We start from the raw sequence: 27,721 nt of genomic DNA, 5'->3' as shown, positions 1-27,721 counted from the left end.
ATGAGTCCTTCTGGGTAGATCAAACTGGGATGAAACTGTACCTGAAACTGTACCTGTGCAGGCAAAAGGAAACACAGAAAGTACTGATCGTGTAGCCAGAACTTTTTCAAATGGCCATAAAATCATATTATTTATATAAGGGAAAATCAGTTATATATTTAAGATTTTCACATTGATAAAATTTCTATTTTTGTTTAACATTATTGAATTGATTCATTTAACCCACAAATAATTATTAATAAGCCTTTATGTATCAAGGACTTAGTAAATCATTGATGATAAAATGGTAGAAAAAAAAAACAGAGACATATTTACCACCAGAGGGTTTACAATGTTGTAGGGGGAGATAGTCATTAATGACAAAATAATTTAACATAAGTTATTTGGAATTCTGCACAAGCGATTTGTCTCTTTTCATTCATTTATAATTATACCCATCATTTGTTTATAACAGTACTGATATATGAATATTTAGTTTAAACTTTGGGTTATAATCCAATTACATGATTTACTTGGTCAAATAGTCCTAGCTTTGGCCATTGGAAGCCCTTGCAGTTGACTCCTGGGTCCCTTTGATCTACCTCATCAGCAGTTAGAAAAAAAAAATTTTTTTCTTGGTTGGTTTGTAGGTTGGTTGGTTGGCTTATTAGCCCATTATTTTCTGGTAGAACAAGATGGTCCAAGCTCATCTTGTATATTTCCTGACTCAGCCTGGAATCAGCCTTTTCTCTAAGGAAACCTCATTATTTTTATTGGATAACGGTATTAATCCACCACTTTAAAAATGATAAATCACACAGCATTCATTTTTTGCTGGGACAGGATTAAAACAAATTCATGAACTATCAATTTTTAAATATATAAGACCCTATGAAATGTGATTTCAAGACTCTCGTATTTCCCTCAAAGAACTTGTCAAAAGGAGATAAGGAAAAAGTCTCTAAAATTATTTCATTAAGTAAAAATATAAAGGAACAGGAGTTAAAGTGAAAATGATTTTTACGTTATACACTTTTTCATTTTGAATCTTTTCCATGCACAAATGGATTAATCAATTAAAATAATAAGCTAAAAAATATAAAAAATAAAAATAAAATAAAATAAAAAAATAATAATAAAATAATAAAATAAAAAAATAACTATACCTGGCAGGATTATTTTATGGGTATGATACACACTAGTCTATAATCAGTATTGTATATATATTAATGAAGTTGAACTGTGGTTGAGACATCTAAAAGGAAGATAGCATGAACAGGTACAAAAGTTTTGAAAAAATATAAATTTAAATATTTAATTTAATATAAACTTAATTTAATACACTTAGTTGTTCCCTTTGATACCTGACCTTCATAAATAATAAAAATCCACCTTCATATTATGTTTCATTTTTATGTAGTTGAAAATCTAAATTTCATCAGCTAATAATCTTGAAAAAAAGATGGAAATACACTCCTTTAAATAAATAATGGGAAACAAATATTATATACACAAATGTATGGACAAATGTATATCTTCATATAAAATTTATTTTTATGAAAATTTAACCAAGGATTCATAAGGACAAAAGTCACATATTCCTTTATTGAAATGGAAGAAGGGATTTGGCTTTGAGAAGATGAGCTTACGTGAATGTGTAGACTCAGAGAAACTATTATGTTTCCAACCAAAACCAATGAAAAACAGAATCACAACTTGAAAGACACTGTTACTAGATAAGAGAACTGCGCCCAGAATGTGTGCTACCACGCACTAGTTGCTTTAAGTATTTTTCTAAGGTAATAATCAAACTGAGTAACAGATTCTTTCACCTCATTTTTGCTTTTGTTTGTTCATTTGTTTGTTCTTCTTCATAGTAAGTTGATTGTTACTACTCTGGTATAATTAAAGCTATTCTCAATCATAAAAAAGAGGATTTTTTCAGCTATTGTGCAATCTTTCTAAATGCCAAATCTTCACTGAATTCACCAAATTACTCCTGAATTTCTATTCAGTTTTCATACCAACAACTCATTGCTGTCTGATCAGAATTAAAAAAAAAAAAAAAGTATCTCATTATTTTAAGAAAGCACCCCATACCTTACATTATTAATTAAATCAAAAATTAAATCAGATTGGATCAAAGACTTAAAAGTATACCTCTATAAACCTTTTAGAAGTAAATATGACCAAAAAAACCCAAAAAAACAAAAAAACCTTTGTGACTTTAAGAAATCTGGAGAGCCAGGAGAGAAAAAAAATCTACTAGTATGGATATCCAATTTTTCCAACCCTTGACTTTCTATTTTTATTGTTCCGTATAACTATTGTTTCACTCAAACATAACACCTTAACCACTGAAATTATATGGTGAGCTTAGAATCAGGTAATATCAGTGATCCAATTTCATTCCTTTTCAAAATTATTTTGAATGATCTAATTATTTTTCTTTCTACCTAAATTTAAAAATTACCAGATTTCTACAAAGACACTACTGGAATTTTGGATGAGATTGTATCAAGTCTATAAACCAACTTGAAGATAATTGCTATATTAAAATATCCTCCAACTCATAAATACATTAAATCCATATTCGTATCTTTTATCTGAAATCTTTCATCAATTAGTGCTTATTTATGATAGTTTAAGATTTATTTATTTGAGAGAGTGAGAGAGCAAGCAAGCGCACACAGGCCAACATGGAGCTCAATCTCACAACACTGAGATCACAACCTGAGCTGAAACCAAGAGTTGGATGTTTAACCAACTGTGCCAGTCAGGTGCCCCTTGATACTATTTTTTTCTTAAAGATTTTATTTATTTATTTTAAAGAGAGAGCATGAGCAGGGGGAGAAGCGGAAGAAGAGAGAGAATCTCAGCAGACTCTGTCACGGAGCCCGGAGCCCGAGATGGTGGCTTGATCTCACGACCCTGAGATCATGACGTGAGCCGAAATCAAGAGTCAGACACTTAAACAACTGAGCCACCCAGAATCCCCTATGATACTTTTTAATTTATACCAAAGTATGTTATATTTTTGCTATAATTGCATGTGGTACTATTTTAAATTTCAATTTCCAATTGCTCCTTATTCAGCAGTATATGCTATTATCTAGCAATACAATTATTTTTGTTTGTTCTTGCATATTACAAACATGTTAAATGGACTTAATAATTCCAGCAACTTTTTTGTGGATTTTTATGTTTTTTACCATGAAGATATTCATGTCATCTGTGAATAGAGAAATTTTATTTCTTCCTCTCCAATATATGTTTTTTGTCTCTTGCTCTACTGCTTTGGCTAGGATGTCTAGTACAATGTAGAACAGGAAGGAGTGGTGAGAAAAACATACCCTTGCCTTTTACCCATCTGAGGGATAAAATGTTTAGTCTTTCATCATGATGTATTATTTCTCTCCCTCTCTCTCTCTCTCTTTTTAAGACAGGGAGGGGTGGAGGGAGAGAGCAGGCTCCACGCCCAGTACACAGCCAGACGTGAGGCTCGATCTCACAATCCTGATATCATGACCTGAGCTGAAATCAAGAGTCACTGAGACACCCAGGCACCCCTGTTTCTCTTTTTCATAGACGTCCATTTGTCAGGTGAGGAAGTTACTTTCTAGTACTAGTTTGCTGAGAGCGTTTGCTAAAAAAGGATGCTGAATATTGTCAAATGTTTTGTTTTGATGCCTGCATCTACTGATATGATCATTTGGTCTGCCTTGGTTTTCCCATATGAAATCAACGTTGCACTCCCATGAAAAATACCATTTGATCATGATGTGTAATCCTTTTGATATATTTGTAAGCCTACTATGATTTTGAAAAGAAGGATGAAATAATATGGTCTTGTTTTAAAATGACTTCTCTGGACACTGGCTTGATAACAAACATCAGGGGTTAAGTGTGTGGAAGCAGCTATTCTTAATTGAAGACTATTACAGTACTTCATGTGAGCGATGAAGATAGCTTAGACCATGGTGATTACAGTACATGTGTGGACCTGTGGTTGAATTTTTATATAAAATCTAAAGTTTGAAAAATATGAATTCCTACTTATTTAATATAGGATAGAACAGAAGAAACAAGTAAAAATTTTTAATCGAAATGACTTGAAATACAGAATTGTCATCCATTCTGATGGGAAAAAATATGGGTGGATCAGTTTTCAGGGAATGAACAAAATTCACTTTCGGCCAAATTAAGTTTGAGATTTATATTAGGCACACGACTGACGCTGTCAATAGAGTGTTTACTCTATGAAGCTGGAGTTCGGTAACATAACAGTGATTGAGAAATAATATTTTCTATTTCATAAAACAAAATTCAGTTCCTTAATGTAAAATGATGTCTTTTTATTATAGTTGCTAACATGCTAGTATGAATTATCAAGATTCTTGTCAAATCAAGTTAGTAATATTTTTTTAAATTGGAAAAGTGTTAAAATCCATAGAGGACATGTTGATATCTGATGAAGTAACTCTACACCTCAAAAGTACACCTCTCCATTCAGGATGTGAAACATGCTCCCATATGCAAAGTCTTTCCCCAAGCAATGCTCCAGAAATGCCGACACACCCTTATTCATGCCCTCCTGCCTATCACAGTAAGCATCCATACGAAGTCACAATTACTTAGATTTGTTTTCTAAATTGGAATCACGGACATCTAGAAATTATCTACACTACATCAGTTAAAATTCTGAATGTCTTATAATTTCTTTCATGACAGGTTTCTGAACCTTTCAAGGAGTAAAGAATACATATATATGCTAAGAAAAAAACCGCTTAAGAAATAAAATACATATGGACATTATTAAGGGAAACCCTCATTTGTTCCTTTCATTTATGTTTCAAATATGTCTTATCATGAAAAACAATACATCTATATCAAACTGACAGCACAATAATTTAAGTAGTTTTCTTTATATACTAACTTACTATCCAACAACACATTGTTGCTGTTGCTTACAATACTAAATTTAAAAAGTCATTAAATAGTTCATTCACCATTAGTCAGGGAATCTTGTACTATTAAAATGACTTGGACTATGTTCTTGAAAATATTCTTCTTAAATGTTTATTGATTTATTTTTCTAAGAGGAAATAATAGATTTATTGAATCACTTGATGAATCACTTCATCAAACCAACATTATGCAGTTTAATTATTAAGCCAGCATATGATCAACTGAGGTCATTTTCTGTTTGGTCTGTGTGGGTTTCATTTGTGCATAATCACAAAACCAGCACATGAGCAATGAAAGAAACATGTGTTTATTATTGTTTATATAACTTTTTGTTATTTGTGCTCTTGTGTTTGGCATTATGTTTGGTGACATTGCCTCTGTTCTTATTTGGAATATAACAGGTTGAAGGTTGTGGGAAGCAAGAATAAAAGTTATCTATGGAAGGACTTCATTTGCATTATTTTCAAGTCAACTGAATAAATAAAAGAAAGGAATATATTTCATTGTAAAAGGTTCAGGGATAATTTTACTTTGTTAGGTGTATTGTTTCACTTTGACCAAAAAGCACAGTAGGTCAAGACAGACACAATTAGTGCCTCTTCAGGCAAATCTAACATAAGTAAGAGCGACAAGATATCACTTTCACAAATATTGATTTCACTGAAATTTTACATAATCATTTGTAAAAAAATCCTTGGCAAATACTAACTCTCTCTCAGGACTTTCATAAGATTAAGAACTAAACCAAGGCACATCACCTAAGAATTACTAAGATCTCTTTATTCATAATTTCTCAAATATAAAGAGTATTATTGAGGAAAGTTACTTGTCCACCAGATAGTGAAAACTTTGAATTCCCTAGCAAAGTCACTGCCAGAAAAATCATGATGGTGTCCTGTAGGATACATTTGTCCTGCTATAAAACATACCCCAAAATCTAGCAATGTCTAATAAATAAAGAGTAAGGATCTGATACTAAAGTCCATTCACTGTATTTCAAACTGAAAGAAAAAACCTGTAAGTCTATGTCCTATTTACTTTAACTTTTGACTAATACACAGCTCCCCTTATAAATATCATTCATAGCCAACAATTCCCTGCAGGAAAATTCTAAATGCCATAGTCTGACACATGAAGCCATTAAGTACTATCTAGAATCAAATTTCTAACTGGATCTGTAGTCATATCCTAAAAAATTATACTGTCCTGTTTTCAGACATAAACTTCAAAATAAAATACTTCTCAAAAAACTTCTCAAAATAAACTTCTACTTAATTTATAATTTTCACAATGCCTAACAAATTCTTTCTTACCCATGCTTCAAATTTTATGAAAATGTAGTTTTTGTATATCTAAACTTAAAAGTGAATATAATACTCTTCCGTGTTAAGGCAGTAAACTATAAGGTTTTTGCTCTTTAAATTATTAATTCAGCATAAAGTATATCATAATTATGTTATATTATTATATATTAAGGCATATATAATGCATATATTCATATACATGAGTATATACCTCCTCTGGAATATAGTACATTACAGCACAATAATGTTTATTCATATATACTTTCTTTTTTATCAGTTTGATTATATACCAGTCAGATTGTGATAAGTACTGTATAACAATTTCCTAAAAGTATTTTTGGCATACCATTTATCCCAGCAAAAATGATATGGCACTTGCATGGTAGTATATGGGATAATCCAGGAGTAAACTAGCTTGACTTGTTTGGTGGGATTCAATCAGGGGCTAGCATTTTTTTCTTCCTGGAAAGGACCAGAAGATAAATATTTTAGGATATATGGACCATATTGCCTCTCTCACAACTACTGAACACTATCACTGTAGGGCAAAATCAGTCATTGTCAATACTTAAATGTATGTGTGTGGTTGTTTTGTAATATTTTTTTATTTACAAAAATAGGCAATTGTTTGTATGACCCACAGACCATAGTTTTCCCACCTCTGAATTAGTCTAACGCTATTTACTAATATCCTTCAATTATTAGAAAAAAATAATTAAGTCTTCAATGCAAACTCATGGTCTGTGAAATTTCATTTTAGCTGCAATTCCTATTTCTGTCATTAGTAGTCCTAAAAAAAACATGCAAGCCTATCAATTAATGTTCTGGGAGAGAGACAGTCCTCAAATTGTCTATAAGAATCTACAAATGTAACAACTGGAATAGCTAGGAGCATTGAAATGACTCGTATGAGAATTTTCAACATTAAGGGCATTAAGAAAGGTGGTGACTGTAAGTACTTCCAGATATTGGGAAAAGTAAATAGCTACGTACTTAGGATGTGACTTATTTTGGAAAGAAATTATTTCTATTCTTATTTATTTTTTTAAAGATTTTTATTTATTTATGTATTTATTTGACAGAGAGACAGAGAAAGCGAGCACAAGCAGGGGGAGTGGCAAAGGGAGAAGCAGACTCCCCGCTAAGCAGGAAGACCCAGGCAGGGCTCAATCCCAGGACCCTAGGATCATGACCTGAGCCGAAGGCAGCCGCTTAACTGACTGAGCCACACAGGCGCCCCTATTTTTATTTTTATGAAAGATGAAATATGTGGGCTGGAGTTTAAAACCAAAATGTCATTAATTGAGTGATTAATATGTGATAAGAAATAGTCTCTATGTATTATCTCACATATCCTCAAAACAACCCTGAGAGAAAGGTGCCATTACTGCCAATTCTGTTTTACAGATGATGAAATTGAAGCAAAGACATTTTAGAAAATTGCCTAATACTACACAATAGTATGTGACAGACCCTCCTTTCAAACCCTAGCAGTTTCGCTGTACAACCTGCTCCAGTTCAAATAAGGTTTCTATTTCGCCTGGTTTATATTCCTGATTGCACAGTTTCTTAGCTGTTGACCACCAAAAAGTGGTTTAACCTCTTCAGGTTTCAATTTCCTCAAGTGTGTAATGATTGGCTTGAAGTAGACAATCTAAGACCTTTTTGAAATGCTATGATTAAATCCATAAAAAGTTTTAGCTTCATAAATATTCTTGAGCTTTCCAAAATTTTACCATATTACTTTTATATAAAATCTTATTCAGATAGTCTAAAGCCATTTGCATTTTCTCTTTAGTAGTGCCTCTTATGAGAGGATGGAATTTAAATTTCTGTTCTGGGAAGATGGGAAATGGCAGGACCCTAGTGCTGTTGTAGAGAGATTATGGAGATTGGAATCAGAGAACCAGAGTCATGTCTACTTCCCTTTCAATTTTACCAATCCTGTTTTTTTAAACAAGGGGATTCTTGAAAGAGGGAATTATGAAACCTATCTTAAAGAACTCCTATGAAAAGAAGTATACTGTGATATATGAATACTAATATTATTGAACCAAGCTATGTAAATATGAAATATTTTGAAAGAAACATTAATAAAGAACCTAAATGCACATAAATAAATTTAAGCGGTAACCCTTTTCAGAGATAAAACTGGTTTCAGTTGTTTAAATCTCAGTTTCATTGGTGATCCCACAAATTTACTTACATATCAACTCAGGAAGTAATTTAGTGGGATTCTCTTCAAGTGGAATTTTAGTTAGAATCAAATTGGAGAATACTATTTGATATGATAAGAAATGAGACACGAGAAGAAAGAAAGACCTACTTAAAAGTAAAATGTAATGTGTACCTCTGTATTTACAACAATATGAAAAGGTCACTCAATTAAATGTGGTCTCAGTTTAAGTTCTCATGTATTCTCTTTACCCTGACAGGCTGCAACTTCCTGAAAGAATTCATTTAATCAACTTTGATTACCCTTATTTATATTATTTTCATTTATGTAAGTTGTAGTATATCACAGAATGATCCTTTGCCTAAATTTTCACATCACTTGACCCAGAGCAGGACTTCAGATTTTATTATCTTTGTTATAGTGCAATATCAGTAATTGCCCTCTGGAAAATAGAAGTAAAAATATTCTGATGTTAATACTTAAGGCAAATTCCCAATACTTACAAACATACTGACATACGGAAAACTTGAAACTATTACGCTTACATACAGAGGCACAAATAAACATCCCCAAATAAGGGTAAGAAAACAGTTCTAATGATAATGGTATCAAAAAGAACGACATCCTTATAGTTACAGTTAACAAAAATGCAAAGTTGTACACTTAAAACCACAAACCACTGTTGAGAGAAATTAAATGAGAACTAAATAAATGGAAGAACACCCATGTCATCCCAGAAATGTTGTTAAAATAGCAAGAATCTCCAAATTCATCCTTATCAGTATTCTAGTTGCTTTTTTTTCCCAAAAATTAACATGTTCATAAAATTACTAGAGAAATTTGAAGGCCCCGAGATCAGTCAAAACAATCTGGATAAAGAAGAACAAATTGGAAAACTCACTTTTCTTGATTTTAAATGTTACTGCAAAGTGACAATAATCAAGAAGTGTGGTAACGGCATAATGGCCTAAGGACAGACACACTGATCAATGGATTAAAACTGAGAATCCAAATAAACTCTAACATTTATGGTCAATTGATATTTGACAACATGTCAAGACAATTCAATGAGGGAATATATTCTTTTCCACAAATGGTACTAGAACAACTATTTATATACATGAAAAAAAAAACAGAAAAAAAAAAACAAGAAAGGAAAAAGAGAAAGAAAAGAAAAAAGGAATTTGCATCCCTATCTCACACAATATGTAAAAATTAAACTGGATCACAGAATTAGATAGAAGAGGTAAACGTAAAAACTCTTAGGAGAAAACACAGGAACAAAGTTTCATGGACTTGAGTTGGCAACAGTTTCCTAGATACAATGAGAAAAACACAAGCAAAAAAGGACTAAATAAACCACTGGATTTCTTCAAAGTTAAAGACTTATATGCACCAAAGGATACATGAAGGAAATTAAAAACAAAAAAAACGTAGAGAATAGGAGAAAATGTTTGCAAATCATATGCCTGACAAGGAATTTACATTCAAAATATATAAAGAATACTTATAATTCAACAATAGAAAGATAACCCTGTTGGAAAACAGAAAAGAATTTGAACAGACATTTCCCCAAAGATGTATAAATGGCCAATTAGCAGATGCAAAGATGCTCAACACCATTAACTACTAGAGAAATGCAAACCAAAACTACAATGAGATATGCTTCACACTTCCTAGGATGACTAAAACAGTAACAGATGTTGGCAAGAACAAGGAGAAATTGTAAATTTCATGCACTGGTGGTGGGAACTGTCAAATGGTTCAACCACTTTGGAAAGCAGTTTGACAGTTCCTTAGAAGGTTAAACATATGACCCAGCAATTTAATTCTTAAGTATTTCTCAACTTAATTGCACACATATATCTACACAAACATTATATGTAAATATCAGTAGTTGTATTACCCATAACAGCAAAAATGGGAACAACCCAAATATCCTTTAACTGAGGAATGGAAAAAAAAAATGTGGTATTTCTATAGAATAGAGTATTATTTAGCTATTAAGAAAAAAAAAAGAGTGAAGTACTGATTTGTGCTACAACCTGGATGAACTTTGAAAGTATTATTCTAAGTAAAAAAGGCAGTTAAAAAAAGATCACACACAGGTCCCTGGGTGGCTCAGTCAGTGAAGCACATTCCACTTTTGATTTTGGCTCAAGCCGTGAGTTCAGGGTTATGAGTTTAAGCCCTGCATAGGGCTACGCGCTGGGCATGGAGCCTGCATAAAATTCTCTCTCCCCCCTCCTTCCACCCCTCTCCCCACTCCCTCTCTTAAAACAAATAATCACACATTATGTAATTTCATTTATGCAAAATGTCCATATTAGGAAAGTAAATGGGAGACAAAAAGATTATTGGTTGCTAGGGGCTGGAGGCTGTGGGAATAGAGTGTGACTGCTTAATGGGCATGAGATTTCCTTTGGGGACAGTGAAATGTTTTAAAAATAGTGGTGACGGTCGTATAACCCTCAAGACACTAAAAACAACTGAACTGTACAATTTAACAGAATAAATTTTATGATATGTGAACTAGTTCTCAATAAAGCTATTGTTAAAAAACAATGCAAAGGGACCCATAATCATGTACACATCTTCCCATTTATAAATATTAATTTAAAAATGATAGTTAAATTCATCCCAAATGTAAAATTCTTTATAACTGAATAATGAATGATATTAAGAGAGAGAAATAATTAGCCATTAGAATTTAAACACAGTGCTCTGAAGATAAACACAGTTTTTGAATCACAAGTCAAAGAAGGATGAATTTATCGAAGAAAGGATCTCTTGCAGCTTCAACTGTCAACATATCAGCTCAGTCCTACTCTTGATTACATTTCAACACCATAAAATGCCAATGCAAGTATGTGCCAGAATCCTAAGTATCACAGGATACACTGAAGAGGAGAAGTAAATATTAAACACAAACTATAGATATACGTGAAAATATCATGCCTTCAACCACAATCACACATATGTGCTGTTGTCACTGTGTGCCCCCAAATAACCCAATATACAGGTTGGAAGCTAATTTCCTCAAATAAAGACAATGAGAAGTTCTGGTTAACTCAAAGAGTTTACTACTAATAAATAGTCTCACACAGCTATGGTTTACTGGAAAGAATACCAGACTTCAAGTTTGAATAGCTGGTATTAAAAACCAGCTCTACCACCCAAACAAAAATGATTCCTACATACTGTGCTTGCCTTAACTGTCCTGTACCTCTTTCTTTCACCTATTTTTTCAAAAGAAAACACTTAGCACTAAGTATTGCTGTGAGATGTAAATGAAAATCAAATGCTGAAAGAATCTAATATATGGTAGGTAATCCATAAATAGTTATAATAGCTGATTAACGTATTTCAGAGAGTATATAATACAAATCATATATTAGTAAAACCATATGGAATAAACGCATTTTAATAATTTAGAATGCATTTTTGAAGATTTTCATTTATTTATTTTAGAGAAAGTGTGTGTGTGAATGGGGGAGGGGCAAAGGGAGAGGGAGAGAATCTCAAGCAGACTTGATCCAGGCCTGACAACCCTGAGATAACCTGAAGAGTAACCAAGAGGCAGATGCTTAACTGACTGAACCACACAGGTGCCCCTAGAATCCATTTTTACATGCTGACAATATGTAAGGATCATTCTTAGGAATACTTCTTAGTATATTCTTCATGCCTAAACGAAAGTTTTTTATATAATGAAATAATACAGGGAATGTTTCCTTGTTGTGCATTGCTAAAATGGCAGAAGACCTAACATATGAAACTTTACTTGGAATCTTGTAATTAGGATAACAATTGCAGACTTTTGAAGTCTAGCATTAACAACCATACTTCTGTGATTTTAAAGGCCCAGCAGGCACAATGAAATATAATACGGAGAATGTAATTTTTAAACACTGAAGGAGCGACCATTCAGTATAGCAGTTTGGCCAAACTACCAGTAACAAGCCGTTTAGCAAATATAGCCCATAAATAATAATCTGTGTTTCCCAAGGATTAAAACATGGGATCGTATTTCTAGGCACATTTTTGTTGTAATAAAACTTAAGATGTGACACTCTTCTTAATCTAAAATAGTTCCCTGCAAGAGAAAAAGAAAACAAAAAATGATTCTTTCCTTTTCAGCTCAACAGAAAAAGTCACATAAATCAAAATGTCATCAGTGAACTGGTAGTACTGTAATACACAGCCCATCACAGTCTTCACAGTGTCTTAAATAAGTATCACAGAGGCAAAGAGATGAAATAAAACCCCGTGAGGTGCTATACAAGAACTCTCACAGTAAATGAACAAATACCCAATGCTGCCCTTTGGGGTCCTGTCTCCATAGAAGGAATGAAATCACTGAAGGCAGAAGTCCATCAAACCTGACTCCATATCTCATAGCCACTGGAGTACAACACTCCTGACAGTAGATGTCATATTATTCAATATGAGAAATTAATAGAGAATCCATTCTTTTTTCTAAAAATCTAATTCCTTTCCCAGATGCCCTTGGGTGTACATCATTGTTTTTACTGTAAAGTCATTTCCAAGGAATGTCGACAGATAAACTTCTAAGTCTAAGGTCAAATATAAAAATCTGAGTGCATGTGTTTGGAAGAATGAAGAACAGTTTAAAAAGATATATAAAGCCTCTAGGAAAGAGAGGTAACACTGTGCCTTTTGTAGCACATTTTAATTCTTTATTAGATCATTTTATTTTAACCACAATTCTGTGCATGATTTGGCAAAGAAGGACTACATAATATGTAATTAATATAGAAGATGGATTAGGAAAATAAATTTATTCCAAAAAGTACATACGTTGAAAAGATTTGGGAATTTCATTTTAAATCGTTTTAGGAAAAATTAAAAACCAACAAATTCTCCAAGCTTAGATTTTCTGCAAGGGTAAGTGTACATATGTATATTAATTTCTTGATAACCATTATGGATACATACATGGATAAACAAATGGATGGATGGATGGATGGATGAGTAGACAGATAAATGATAGACAGATTCATATCATTTCATTTTTTGGAAGTAACTTCATAATGTATTTGTCATGCATCACAGCTAAAATCAGCACAGTGAGTCTCTGAAGTCTCAACTGCATTTACTTGCTTCTACACCCGATTTTATGCTCGATTAAATTTATGAAAAACATCTTTCGTTTTGTGCTCTCAGTTACTACAGGAAGTTAAAAAACAGAACTGTTGTTATGTATAAATAATGTAAGACATTCGGAAAAAGCAAAACTCACCAACTCGAATTCCCATTAGATTATAAACAGTATTGATGAAATTTGCCATGATTTGGTCTGGATTTTATTATGTCAAAATGTGATGTATTTTAAGAAACATTTCTTAAGAACTGAGCAAGACTTTTCTAGCATATACATTTACTGAAAATCCTCTGATGTTCAATCAATCAGAAAACAAAATGTTTCTAAGAGCCCATCCCCTACCAGTTTCAGTTTAGCCAAGTCCAAGTTTTGGTATGGGTCCTTGTCACTTAAGTATGTGCAATGTAATTGGCTAGGCAATTTTAAAAAGATACATGGGAACATTATATTTAAAAAAGAGAGAAAAAAAATTATTTCCGCTAGGAATTTTGAGTTTAAAAGATTCTTTAATACTGGACTGATGTTAGGGTTCCTGGGTGGCTCAGGTCATGATCCCAGGGTCCTGGGATCAAGCCCTGAGTCAGGCTCCCTGCTCAGTGGGAAGTCTCCTTCTCCCTCTCTCTCCGCCCCTCCCCCTACTTGTGCTCTCTCCCTCTCTCTCCCTCTCTCTCAAATAAAGAAATAAAATCTTGAAAAAAAAAATACTGGATTGATGTTGTTGAGGGGAATGCAGGTACAACCTAGGGGTTCAACCTCAGATGTAGAGCTATTTTTCATTTACCCAGGCCAGTGACTCTCAGGAAAATGAGGAACTCTGTAATAAAATTATAGGAGACACAGGGTATTTTTTGTTACCAATGGGAATAAATTAATAGGAAGATAAAGCTTTTCAATCAGAATGTAACTACATGGGAAAATAAGAATGAATACAGAAAAAATCAATATCATTTTATATCAGGCTACATTTCAAAGATATGCAAATATTCCATTTTTTATGCATTTAAGACAGAATCAGACATAAAGTTATATTAAATGGGGATTCGAGGTAATTGGAATTGCATTCCATAAAAAGAGGCTGTATATTATGGCTTGGATTCTGTTTATGGTTTAATTTAAAAACCTTATCTTGGCTGGCTCAAGATACTTTTCTACATGTCATTAGAAAAGTTTTCAATTTAGTTAAGGAAATACTGATAATCAAAACATCCATTCATGGAAGCCTTAAACTTAGGACAGTTATTTCATATGATTTAATTTGGTCAAGTTTAATATTTTTTTTTAAAGATTTTATTTATTTATTTTTGACAGAGAGAGAGTGCAGTGCGAAGAAGTGAGCACAACTAAGGGGAGCGGCAAGTAGAGGGAGAGGGACAGCCCCTCTGGGATCCTGACCTGAGCCAAAGGCAGAAGCTTAACTGACTGAGCCAGTCAGGTGCCCCTCAATACTCTTAATAGCAGGGTTATAGTATTCAAATTCAATTTTTGGTTGAATTAAGGAGATTTAAGTTTCCGATTTGAAAAATTCTTCAATCATTTGATCTTAATATCAGAAAAAAAGTTTACGAAAGAACAGAATGAGAATTCCTATTACCCTAGATTTATTTTATTAATAGATAAATCAAATGGTGAGTGAGTTTGTGTATAAAATTGGGGTGGGCTAGATACAGAGAAATGATCAAAGTAATTTAATTACTGTTTCTACAAAACTAGATTTGAGGGATATTTTTTACTCCCACAGTAATTTTCAAAGATATCTGTGACTGTATTTTCACAAACATTAGATTTGGGGGAATTTAATTTGGGCACTTTCTACTCGTTTATATTTCTACTCGTGTTCCTTAAACTACAGATTGGCCTGGGTGGCATATATGAATGATGAAAATAGATTATGCTGATTTGATATTTATTATTTTAATTGCCTCCAAGTAGCATAGAGGTTGAAATGCCAGTGGTAGGCTCAGCCAGCTTGGAGGCTACATTTTGGAAAGGATGCTTACTAGCTCTGTGACTTCGGGCAAATTAGTTAAACTAATGTGAAAAAATACAGAGGTGGGATAAATAAAAGAAACGGTGCTTAGCATATATTATTAGGAAGAGCTCTTACAGTATGTTAGGTAAGAGCAAACAGTTTTACCTTTATAGTTAACAAAGATTTATGTTTACTGTTCTTACAGGAGAGGTCTTTAAAACTTTCGTAGGAATTGCCTTTAAGTGTATATTTGTCAGCCTACAAAGAGCTATCCAGGGGTTCAGCAGAGAGAAATGCTGTTATTATTGGGGGGAAAAAGATCCAAGTAAATATGGATATTTTGTGTTAAGACTGTTTGGGTCTTAATGACGTAATCTTTCCAATCTTACACCAACTTCTTTCTTAAATCCTACAACTTCATTCTTCATTTAATTGCTAATGCTACTCATGGGATCCTTTTCCTCCTGTTGCTGCTACATTTGTTCTAATAACAGATTTCCTAGTTTATTTCCCTCCATATTTTACTGTTTCTGCTTTCATTTTTTTTTTCAAATAATTAATTGATTCTGGTAATATTGATTCTATTGTTTAAAACCTACACGCATGTGAGGCGCCTGGGTGGCAAAGTTATTTTAACTCAGGTCATGATGTCAGGATCCTAAGATCAAACCTTGCCTCAGATTCCAGGGTCAGCAGAGAGTCTGCTGGAGATTCTGTCTCTCTCTGCCCCTCCTGCCTGTGTTCATGTCCCCCCACCCTTCTCTCCCTAAAATAAATAAATAAATCTTAAAAAAAAAAAAAAAAAACCTACATACACACACACATTTAATTTCAGCAATCTTGTTATCTCCTTTGATTACAATATTTCTCGTTCTCCGATTGCTATTTTTAATTAATTTTTATATTAAGTAATGCTAGTGGATTATTTAACAAGTAAAATCAGGACTTCTGCTTTTGTCTATAATTGAGTAACAAGAAAGGTTTACTGCCCCCCCCCCGCTTAAAGAACTAGAAAATAGGACAAACTATATGAAACATAAAACAGTATTGTTAAAAAATTTTTAAACTGATAAAACCAAGTATTGGAAACAATCTGGTACAACTGGAAATTCTAGAATAAAGACTGAACAGCCAATTTAGAAAACATTTTGGCAGTTTCTTAATGTTTAAAAATTAAATTAATACAATGTAGCAATTCCATTCCTAGGTATTTACCCCAAAGTAAATAAAACATGTCCATAAATCTTTTATTTGAATTATCATACTTGAGTTATTCTAAATGACATTTTCTTTCAGTTTTATAGAAATATAATTAATGTACAGTACTGAATAAGTTTAAGATGTAATACATAATAACCTAAGATACATATACTATAAAATGATTACCACAGTAAGTTTAGTTAACTTGTGTTTCGGCAATAAACCCATTAAGTTCAGTTACATTATGTAATACACAACATCACTATTGTTTACTGTACGGTATATTTGAAAGTGCTAAGACAGTAGATCCTAAAGGCTCCCATCATAAGAAAAACAAGCATTTTTTTTTTAACCATATAAGGTGAGAGATGTTAATAAGCATTTATTTTTATTCGTCCATTTAAATTTAAGGAATACCTTACATATGGTAATCTTCAACTTCTATAAACTCATCCTGATAAATACATTAATATAACTGATGACTGTACATTACCAGAGTTGTTAAATAATCAAAGGAATCTATAAGTTCATATATAAATAGCTGACATTATCAAAGAAAAATGATTCAGAAACAAAAAGGAAATGCTTTATCACAAATCAATTAATTATAATGTATAAATACATAACTCTAAAATAAGTCATCATTGTCAATACTCAATCTTACTTAGTTTTATTTTGCATGGTGATATAAAATTTATATTAAAATTAAATTAATCTTATAGATAAATTTTAGTATTTTTATAAATTGCCTACAGCATAATATTTCCCAATGAACTAGAGTTTATGTTTATTTTTGAACACATGAGGTGATGCATTTTATATGACTTAAACAAACATGTAACTTGTAAAAAAAAAATAGAAGCACAGTTAACAAAATGATGATGTTTATACTGACTAGCATGAAGTCTTGAGGATAGGAACGTGGAATTAAGCTTCCTGATCCCCAGTATTCCAAGGCATCATCACTTGTTTCTTTTTTAGAGTCATGAATTGGACATTAAGTTAGAAATGAGTGTCGTCTTTAAATGATTCTATTCACCAATCTTTGAAAACATATTTATCAATGGACTTTGGGTTTTTTTATGTTTTCTTTTTAATCTGGGGATGTTCTTACAATTGGTGGTAGGAAAAGAAAAATAAGAGCTTACATTCTTCCCATCTAATGAACTACTACTGATTATAATACATACACTAGCAAATCTTTTCTACAAAATCCAAGAAAATGTAATGGCATATAATATTTATTTTTAAATGAATGGATATGCTGGTATCATGCTCATATAAGGTGACTTTCCTCCCTTCTACTGAATCCATACCATACGAGATTCTCCTTGATACAGACAGAAGTTGCTGCCCAAAAAATGAATTCTCTTTTTAACTGGGGAGAGTCTATCCCTTACATTCTTATCTAAGTTTTCAGTTTTCCTTAGTTTTTCCTGATGTCATTTTTTAGTTCTAGGACACCATCCAGGATACCGTATTCCATTCAGTTGTTACATTTCCTCAGCATTCTCTTGACTGAGAGAGTTCTCTGGATTTTCCTTATTTTTGGTGACCTTGAAAGTTTTGAGGAATACTGGTAAGGTATTTTTGTAGAATGCCCCTCTATTGGAATTTGCTGATTATCTTCCCACAATTAGACTTACAGTTATGTAATTTTTGGAGAAAGATGGAAGAGCTACAATGCCATTTTTGTCACATAATATCACACAAAGTATGTACTGTCTACATAACTTATCACTACTGCTCATATTGATCTTGATCCAGTGGCTGAGATAATAGTGTTTGTCTGGTTTTGCCAGTATAAGGTTGTTCGTTTTCTTTCTTTCTTTCTTTCTTTCTTTTTCTTTCTGTCTGTCTGTCTGTCTGTCTGTCTTTTTTTTGGTAGAAACTGTTTTCCATCAACCTTATAACCTTTTTTCCATTTTGTTTGCCTTTGTGGAAGAGCAGCTCAAGACCACTCAGTGGTTGTTCTTACCCATTCAGTGGCCTAAGCAGGAGCAGTGGGAGCTGCAGACTAGTCTTGAGTGGCAGGCTGGGTGCTCCAGTCTTCAGTGGGGAACTGCTGAATAGCCTTCAGACCACTCTGAGACTGCAGGTTGAGCAGGAGTGAACTCAGGAGCTGCAGCCGTCCAATGACCCTGAAATTCCTCCTTGTCATACAGCCTTTTCGATCTCTTCAGGATCTGTGTAGAAGAAATCAGGCATGACCTCCCATGGGTGTTCTCGGGAAATGGTGCCACACATGTGCAGAACCTCCCAGGCCAGCATCCACTACATCAGACCCACTGAGCTGTTGCAAGGGACGGCCACGTCCACATGGCACAGAGGAGAGTCTGTGTAACACAGAACAACGGTAGGCAGGTTAACATAAGAGGCGGGTGGTCAGCCCTGGAATCAGTAACCACCAGAAGTCTGGGCTTCCGAAAGACCGCCTGGCTCCGGTTGGTGAAGGTTCCAGGCGTGAAGCGGCCAGCAACAGGAGTGGCATCAGTAACAGCAGCAAACTTCAGCACAGCTCCCTGGACAGTATTCCTGGTTGATATTCCACAGACATCAGCAGGGTCTTCATAGCAACAATGGTACCAGCTGCCAGCAAAAGCTTCTCCCTTTAAGGTACCATCACCTATGTGTTTTTGTTGTTTCGTTACCATTTGTTATTGTTTCTTTCTTTTTGAGTACTTCCTTACTTTCTGGTGACGTAGTGCCCCAGACTCACCTTGTATACTTCCTGCCTCCCAACAGTGGGATTAGCCATTTTCCAAGGAGCCCTAGTTCTTTATACTGGAGAAAGTTATTAGAAACTAAGACCTGGGTATTAAATGTGCTCACTGCTAATGCAGTGTCATTGTTTACTGGTCTTGTCAGTTGGCAAAGGATATGTATGTCTATGCCCTAAACTGTGTATATGCACATGTCCATAAACATTTTTATATGTAAATATTCATACCTATATTAAGCTACATATGAGTTCATCCTTGGTCACTGTGTATATTTTATATCTTTTTGAGTTCAACGTGCTACTTTGTGAGAACTTTAGTATCAATGCTAATGAGAGATACTAAGTCTGTACTCTTCCTTCCTTTTAATGTATTTAGCTGGTTTTTGTACTCCGGTAATACCTGCCTCATAGAATGAGTTAAGATGTGTTCTCTATGGGGTGCCTGGGTGGCTCGGTCAGTTAAGTGTCTGCCTTCAACTCGGTCATGATCCCAGGGTCCTGGGATCGAGCGCTGTATGGGGTTCCCTGCTCAGCAGAGAGCCTGCTTCTCCCTCTCCCTCTGCCCATTGTGCTCTCTCGCTTGCTTTCTAATGCTCTAAAATGAATAAATAAAATCTTTAAAAGTGTTCTCTCTGCTTTTATTTAATCGAATAACTTGCTGACAATGGGTATTATGTCTTCTTTAAATGTTTAATAAAATTTATCAGTAATACTATCTAGGCCTGATGCCTCCTTTTTTGGAAGATTATTAATTGTTGGTTCAACTTTTTAACAGATACAGGCTATTCAGGTTATGTATTCTTAAGTCGGTCTTGGTAGTTAATGTCATTTGAGAAATTGGTTCATTTCATCTAAGTTATCAAATCTGTGCATAGAATTGTTAATAAAATACTTCTGTGATTCAAGGATTTATTAAATTATACATGCAAAACATGCTGCTAGTTGTATTAGCAAAAGATCAATATATAAAAATAGTCCACAATCCTGCAGCTATCAATTTTAAAATGTGTTCTTAAAAGTGGTTGAAAGGCCCAACACTGTATTCTTCCAGTGTGCAAATTATACTGAACATTGTTAGCTCTGGCACTGAGTTTTCAAAACCTCACCAAAAGAAAGTGACATTTTTAGGCAAAGCAACAAAGGGAGTGTGTATCCATGTAGGTAAGGTAAAGAGTAGGGTCAGTTTTAGTGTAGTAATCTGGCAAGACAGTGATGTTAAGATTCTTAGTTTAAGAGTAAAATATTTTACAAACTATAAACCTGCAACAGATGATTTTTACTCCTACTTACTAGAAAACTAAGGAACGTACATATTAAATTTGAATAAAGTAATATGAAAACAAGAATAGATTTTTGCTAAGCTTTAAAAAAAAAAAAAACCCACGAAGTTTTACTACAGTTCCGAAAGATTTTATAATACAGAGACCTAATGCTTATTAAGGAAGAGATAAGAAATACACTACTAAGTTAGCAATTATTCAAAGTGAATTAAATACTCAGTTGGGGAAGAGGTGACAGGTGTAAAAAAAAAGAATGGAAAAGCCTCAGATAACACAGATAATACCAACCTTTCTTCATCATCTCCTGCACTTGACAGAAAATAACCTTTTAAAAATTTTACCTGTGATACTTTTATTCAGCTTAATGATTCTGTGTACAGTGTAGTGTACATTAATCTCCACTTCAGATTTTGTCAAAATACTGTCATCATCTTTTGATCATGTCAAATATTTCACACACCCCACCCCAGTACACCCACAGCTAAGAGCAGCATATTTCATTAGGGGAAACATGAGTAAGATTTTTATTCAAAATCTCGGCAAAGGCTAATAATCTATTGTTTTAACTAACTTCAATATTAAAAAGACTGATCCAAAGAACTGAGTTACACTCATTCTATTACGATAGAGAGTACAACATTGCATCATGAACATCGATTGACAACTTACTGAATATATTAAAATACAACATTTCTTTAAGGAGGGTGTTTTGCTTTACATCCCTGAAAACTAATAAAAGTGTCTGAACTTCCTAGTATCAGAAGCTAAAGGCTTCTTAAAGACAAAAGTCCATAAAACGGATTAGTGCATAGTGTTTGTAGCACACAGTGCAACTTAGTTCAGAGGCTATTTTGGCAGCTCAATCTAAGTAATGACAGGGACAACTGAAAAATAAGTCTTTAAGAAGCTTGTCATTTTAGAGCTAAATTGAAATAGAATGTGGAAGTTTGAACCCATACTTTAAACAAACATAAACTGGAATTTCTGATTGGCTCAAATGATTGGAAAAACTAATCTGTAACAAAAATTAGGCATTGAGGGGCGCCTGGGTAGCGCAGTCGTTAAGCGTCTGCCTTTGGCTCAGGGCGTGATCCTGGCGTTATGAGATCGAGCCCCACATCAGGCTCCTCCGCTATGAGCCTGCTTCTTCCTCTCCCACTCCCCCTGCTTGTGTTCCCTCTCTCTGGCTGTTTCTCTGTCACATAAATAAAAAAATCTTCAAAAAAAAAAAAAAAATTAGGCATTGAATGTGAAGGCTCCACCAGTTTCGAGCAAAGTGTACGTAGGTTCCAACATGGACAGAGCAAGGAAATGAGAGGCTTAGCTATTTCCCAGCAGACACTTTCCCTCCCTCTTCTTGATGAGGGTGGCCAGAAACTGCGGGAGAAGCTTCAACAAAAACTACCTTGAAGGGTGATAGCCAGGCACCTCAGTTACTTTACAGCCCAGAACCCCTCAGCCATGGCGAAGCTCTGTGTGGCAGTGATGGGAATGATATTCTCTTACAGTTTCCCAGTGATGTCTTTATCATCTCTACGATCGATCGTAGTTCCCACTAGGACAATAAGGGTGCGGAGACAATGGTGCTGCACTGCAAGATACCCCTTTGCAGAGATGGTCAAATGACTGAGGACTCAAAGGAAAAAAAAAATTAAGAATGCATCTGTTTGTGGATAAGATAGAAGGTATGAACTATCATCATCATCTTGTCTAGCTCTATTCCATAAAGATTCATGTGTTTTCCATCTACCATAAGATTGGCAACATAGTTATAAAAGACCATAGGGATCTATTCTCCAGGAAATGTGTTGGTTGTGTGACTGGTCAGTAGGCAAGTTTTCCTTACAGGCCCATCTCCCACCGCCACACACATCAACTGATGGCCTGCATTGGGGCCACTTGTCGGGGCACTGCTCCAGGTGTTGAGAAAGAAAGCAGTGGGTTGGCTAGTCCAAAGTCCAAGCTTCTCATTTACATAAACTGGCAGGTCCAGTAATTAGGGAGTAGCTCCTTCCTATGTAATATTGTGTTTTTGAGAGTGAAATCCCTGGACTGAGAATAGCAGATTGAAAATCCTTTATAGATGTCTGACATTGGAAGTTGACTTTGTATCTCTGTGGTACAGTTCCCCCATCTATCAAATAGGTAGAGCACAGTAAACATAGCTGTGGGTATAAAGTAAGATTATATAACTGAAGTGCTAAAAAGAGTACCTTGATTTCAGTTAGTGTTCAATAGCTATAACTTACTATGAACTTAGTATTAGCAACTTCTCAATTTCCCTCCCATTTGGCCTGAAACATCTATTATCACTGATCTTCTCCTGGGAATTAGTAGCAATAAACCCTGGTGGAACAAAAAAAAAGCAAAAACAAAGCAAAACAAAAAAAATCAGTTACTTTATTTAAATGGAAGTAGTTAACCCATTTGTAGTCACTTACACCTTATATATAGTATGGAAGCACTTCTGTCTTCTTCCGTCAGGGAAGGGCAGTGACATCCAAGACATGGTTATTTGGTTTACAATAGAACCCTACCTAGCTCATGGGGGGGAATGCTGGGTAAGAATTTCAGAGACTGGATTCATTTTTCAGGAATAAATAGCTGATATAACATTTCTCAGCAGTAACTGATTTTTTCATAAGAGTATATTCATCTATCCCTAGAACATGGTCCTTTGATTAAATAATAATATGAACAAATCACTTACATTTTATTTTGCTTGAAGAGAGGTTATTTCAATCAGATGCAGTTTAGATTTTGGAGAATGGTTAAGAGTTTGGGGACCACCCATTATTTATGTAGAGATTTCAATATTATAATGGTTGTACACTAAGCTAGAATAGCAAATATACAAAGATTAACCTCTTGAGAGAGCAAATGTCTCACAGAAATGGTAACAAATCCAATAATGTGTAAGCATTCAAAATATTAGACAGTGAAAAAAATATTCTAATCAAGCCTCTCCAAATCAGTCAAAAAGGCGAATAATGATATGTGTGTGTGTGTGTGTGTGTGTGTGTGTGTGTTGTGTGACAAAGCATTATATAATGCTTTGTCAAAAATGCACCTAACATGATAAATGACTTTTCAGAGATAAAACCAATCCTGGTCAGGGCATTTGCCCCTTTTTGAGGAAAGGATTAACATACTGCTACTTAAACAACTAGTGTTCTAAATATCCAGTGGTATAGTAAATTGTCACCTCTACAGACTTAAAAAAAGGTTTAAATTTCTTCTACTTAAATTATATATAATATAAATATATTATTCTTTATAAAATATGACCTAAATCTTAGTCTAATTTACTTCAAATCCTTTAATTTTCAAAACCCTTGCTAGTAAAAAGTACCTACTGAAATGTGTGCATGTATCACTGTGACTTCTTAGAATCCCAGATTAAGGCAAACTAGGACATTAATCATTTTGCCTTAGAATATTTGATGAATTTTTGATTGATTAGCACCAATTCTACTTCATAACGGCACCAATTTCTTATTATGATTAGTTTAAAGCTTAATTTCTTAGACTATTTCACACATTTCACTATAGTCTTTATATAAGTGGTACAAGTCAGTCTTTCAGTTGTATCCAAAGTACCAGAACTAATGCAAAATCCTCCAAAATTTTATTCTATTCCACTACACTATGGAAGTCAGGCAATTCTGACACAAAAGAATTTTTTAAGCCTGGATATTATAATTTCCTTAGAATACAAGTTCTAGTGTCTGGCATTTTGATGGCTGTACAGATAACAAAGAAGACCAGAAACTTTTCTCTCTCCAGGATACTTTTCTCTTGTTATTGCTTGATTTACAGTACCAGCAAGTTCAACATTATATATTGAATATATCACATTACCTAAATTGTACATGTTATGCCCAGAGGGATATGAGCAATTGTATGCTAATCTAAAACAATTAGTTTAGATGCTATTTTAGCATTATAGAAACAACAGAAAAATCTCTTGTGTGTTCACAACTTTTGTGCTTTAAAGAGAAAATAGCCACGTGTGAGGTATGGAACGATTCCAAAGTTCCTCTTCTGATTTATTCCAATTTTGTTTCAATCTTAAGAATATTTAGGAACTGTTTAGTGATATGTATCCTACAAATCAATAGTCCTCAACCAATTCTGTTTACAAAACTAAGTAAATTACCTAGAGAAATTAAAGGAAAATTTTCTGACTAACTAAGAAGGCATTTTTAATGCCAGCTCTCTATGTCATCCAGTTAGCTGGATATAACTAAATATAGTAATATGTAATTATAAAGTAATATAGTAACATAAATTATTTAAAAGTGTTGGATTTGAACTGAGAATCTCTAGAAATTTAGTCTTATATGCAATTTGTAATCCTGGTTTTCTCATGTGAGAAACGGGTGTAATATGTCACCCAAGTGACATATTGTAACTATAACTATACTGGATGCATCACAGATTCATAAATACTTGGCAGGGTTTATAACACGAAGTCATGTGTAACCAGCTATATCAAAAAATCTAAGATTTTTTGTGGAAGAAAAGATATATAGATTAAACAATTCTTTGGAGCTAAGAGCTAGTCCTCAGTCTAGACCCTTAAGCACTTAGAGTACAAAAGCAATCATTTAATTCTGTACAGTATACTGATTTAAAAAGATATACATTTTGGGGCGCCTGGGTGGCACAGCGGTTAACCATCTGCCTTCGGCTCACGGCGTGATCCCGGCGTTACGGGATCGAGCCCCACATCAGGCTCCTCTGCTTCTTCCTCTCCCACTCCCCCTGCTTGTGTTCCCTCTCTCTCTGGCTGTCTCTATCTCTGTCAAATAAATAAATAAAATCTTAAAAAATAAATAAAAAATAAATAAAAAATAAAAAGATATACATTTTAATTGGAGAGTTGGAAATCTCAAGGTAGGTCTGGCACTGACCTTGGTCACGCTAAAGAGGAATGAGTCCGATACAATGGACGGTATCATGCCATCTACATGGGCTTCCAAACTGGCTACTTCTAAATAAATGCCCGAGCTGAGTGAATTAGTATGAAATACAACCTTGATTACTAGAGTTTGTTTATGTGTTTTTGAGTGTTTTGTGAAGGAGAAAAAAAAAAGAGTGACAGACAAAAAGCCAGGTTGCTCTGCGTCTCAACACTGTTGACTATGAAGCTTTCTACAGCAGTGTAACTACTCTGGCTGTCATTCAGCACTGGCCAAGAGGATGATTCTTTGAGCAGAACTGCACACTGAGACCCACAGAAATGGTATCTGTCATAGAAGAATTTGCATGGAAAAAGAAATACTAGAAGGAAACTGATAATACTGTCCCTCCCTGATGTTTCCAACCTGAAGGAATGAATTTGTTAGGTGACACAGTGTCTATAACGTTTCTACTTCTTACCTAATGCATTAGGCTTATTTTATTTTTTTAGGTTTATTTTTTTCAATAAAGTTGTAATTCAAGTTTCCTTCCTTCTTAAAAAGAAACACTGGATAAAGTGATGGGTTGGAAAAAAACACATCTGACTGAAGACATAGTATAATTATTTTCATATCCAGAGAAATTGCTGCCTCCTGATTTATATGACTTTCTGAATGCCAATACCATACTGTTTAATTACTGTAATATATTTTAAATACATTTTAAAATCAAGAGGTATGTTGCCTCTAGCTTTTTTCTTCTTTCTCATCAACCGTATTTTTAAAATGAATTTTATATGTTATATTTTAATGTAAATTTTTAAATACTCAAAAAAGGAAATAATACATATGTCACATAAACTCCAAAACATATTAATCACATTCTATTTTATTTTTTAAAAGATTTTATTTATTTTAGAGAGAGACACAACACTGCATGCATGCAAGCACATGCACGCTTGCTCTTGGGAGCAGGGGGAGGGGTTGAGGAGGAAGAAGAAGGAGAGAATTTCAAGTGGACTCTGCAGTGAGCATGGAGCCCTTCCCTGGCTCAATCTCATGACCCTGAGATCATGACCTAAGCCAAAACCAAGAATCAGATGCTTAACCAGCTGAATCACCAGGAAACCTTCTACTGATCACATTTTACATCTATTCTTGTATTCTTCCCTATAGGAGAATCTCTCCTCTCTCTCTATATATACACACACACACACACGCACGCACACACGCACGCACACCTTACCAAAAAATTAGGATAATCTCACTTTATACATATAATAGCATAAGCTGCTTTTTGTTCATTGAAAAATATAAGGATTTTGTAACATACTTAGAATATTCTTCATGACCATGGAAATTTTTTAATTATGTATTTATATCGGTATATTTCAATTAACTAAATTCCATACTGACAGATTTCTGGTAGTTTTAAGAAAATCTCTATTATAAACAATGCTGTGATTTCTGTTACTCTAATTGATATGTAACTTAACTTCTTGTCCCTCTCTTCCAAATATTCTGGGCTCTATCCTTCCCATCCCTATCAGTCTACTTTAAGCTATAACCACTCTTGCCTGATTCACCATCTTTGAAAATCTCCTATTTCATCTCCCTGTCTCCTCCTTCATATTATTCATCATGCAATCAATTATTTTGTGAAAAATCAAGTATATAATTATGCCACTTCCAACCTTAGTGCTTTTAACAGAATGCCACTGCCCTTAAGTTAAAAATTATATCTTCATTGCATCTTATATGATATCTACCTCTTCAACTTTATCTTGAGCTATTTTTTTTCTCACTCTTTGTGACATTATTTTATTACTGTCATGTGCTATATTCTCCAATAACTTAAGCATATGAACTCTTCTCTGTCTTTTCCCTGGGACCTTCCTTCATGCCCTCTACACATATACACACATAGACTACCTTGACCAATTTCTACCTTTGTTTTTCAGCTTATAATCCACTCCCTCACTCTCTACACCATTTTAAACCCCCTTCCCTTGCATTGCCATAGCACTCTGTATTTCCTCACTCATTTCAGGTGCCCAAATTGTTTAATTTTTGCCTTAACTTGTTGATTCTAAG

The 27,721-nt window shown here is 34.0% G+C and overlaps 1 pseudogene; it reads right to left on the bottom strand.

Annotated features, from left to right (window-relative positions):
* Positions 1-18,592: 18,592 nt before the first annotated feature.
* LOC103677663 lies at positions 18,593-19,479 on the bottom strand (annotated as a pseudogene).
* Between the last annotated feature and the right edge of the window lie 8,242 nt (positions 19,480-27,721).

This window comes from Ursus maritimus, unplaced genomic scaffold, assembly GCF_017311325.1.
Source record: "Ursus maritimus isolate PB19 unplaced genomic scaffold, ASM1731132v1 scaffold_10, whole genome shotgun sequence".
Taxonomy (NCBI): Eukaryota; Metazoa; Chordata; class Mammalia; order Carnivora; family Ursidae; genus Ursus; species Ursus maritimus.
This window is presented reverse-complemented; position numbering and strand designations above follow the sequence as displayed.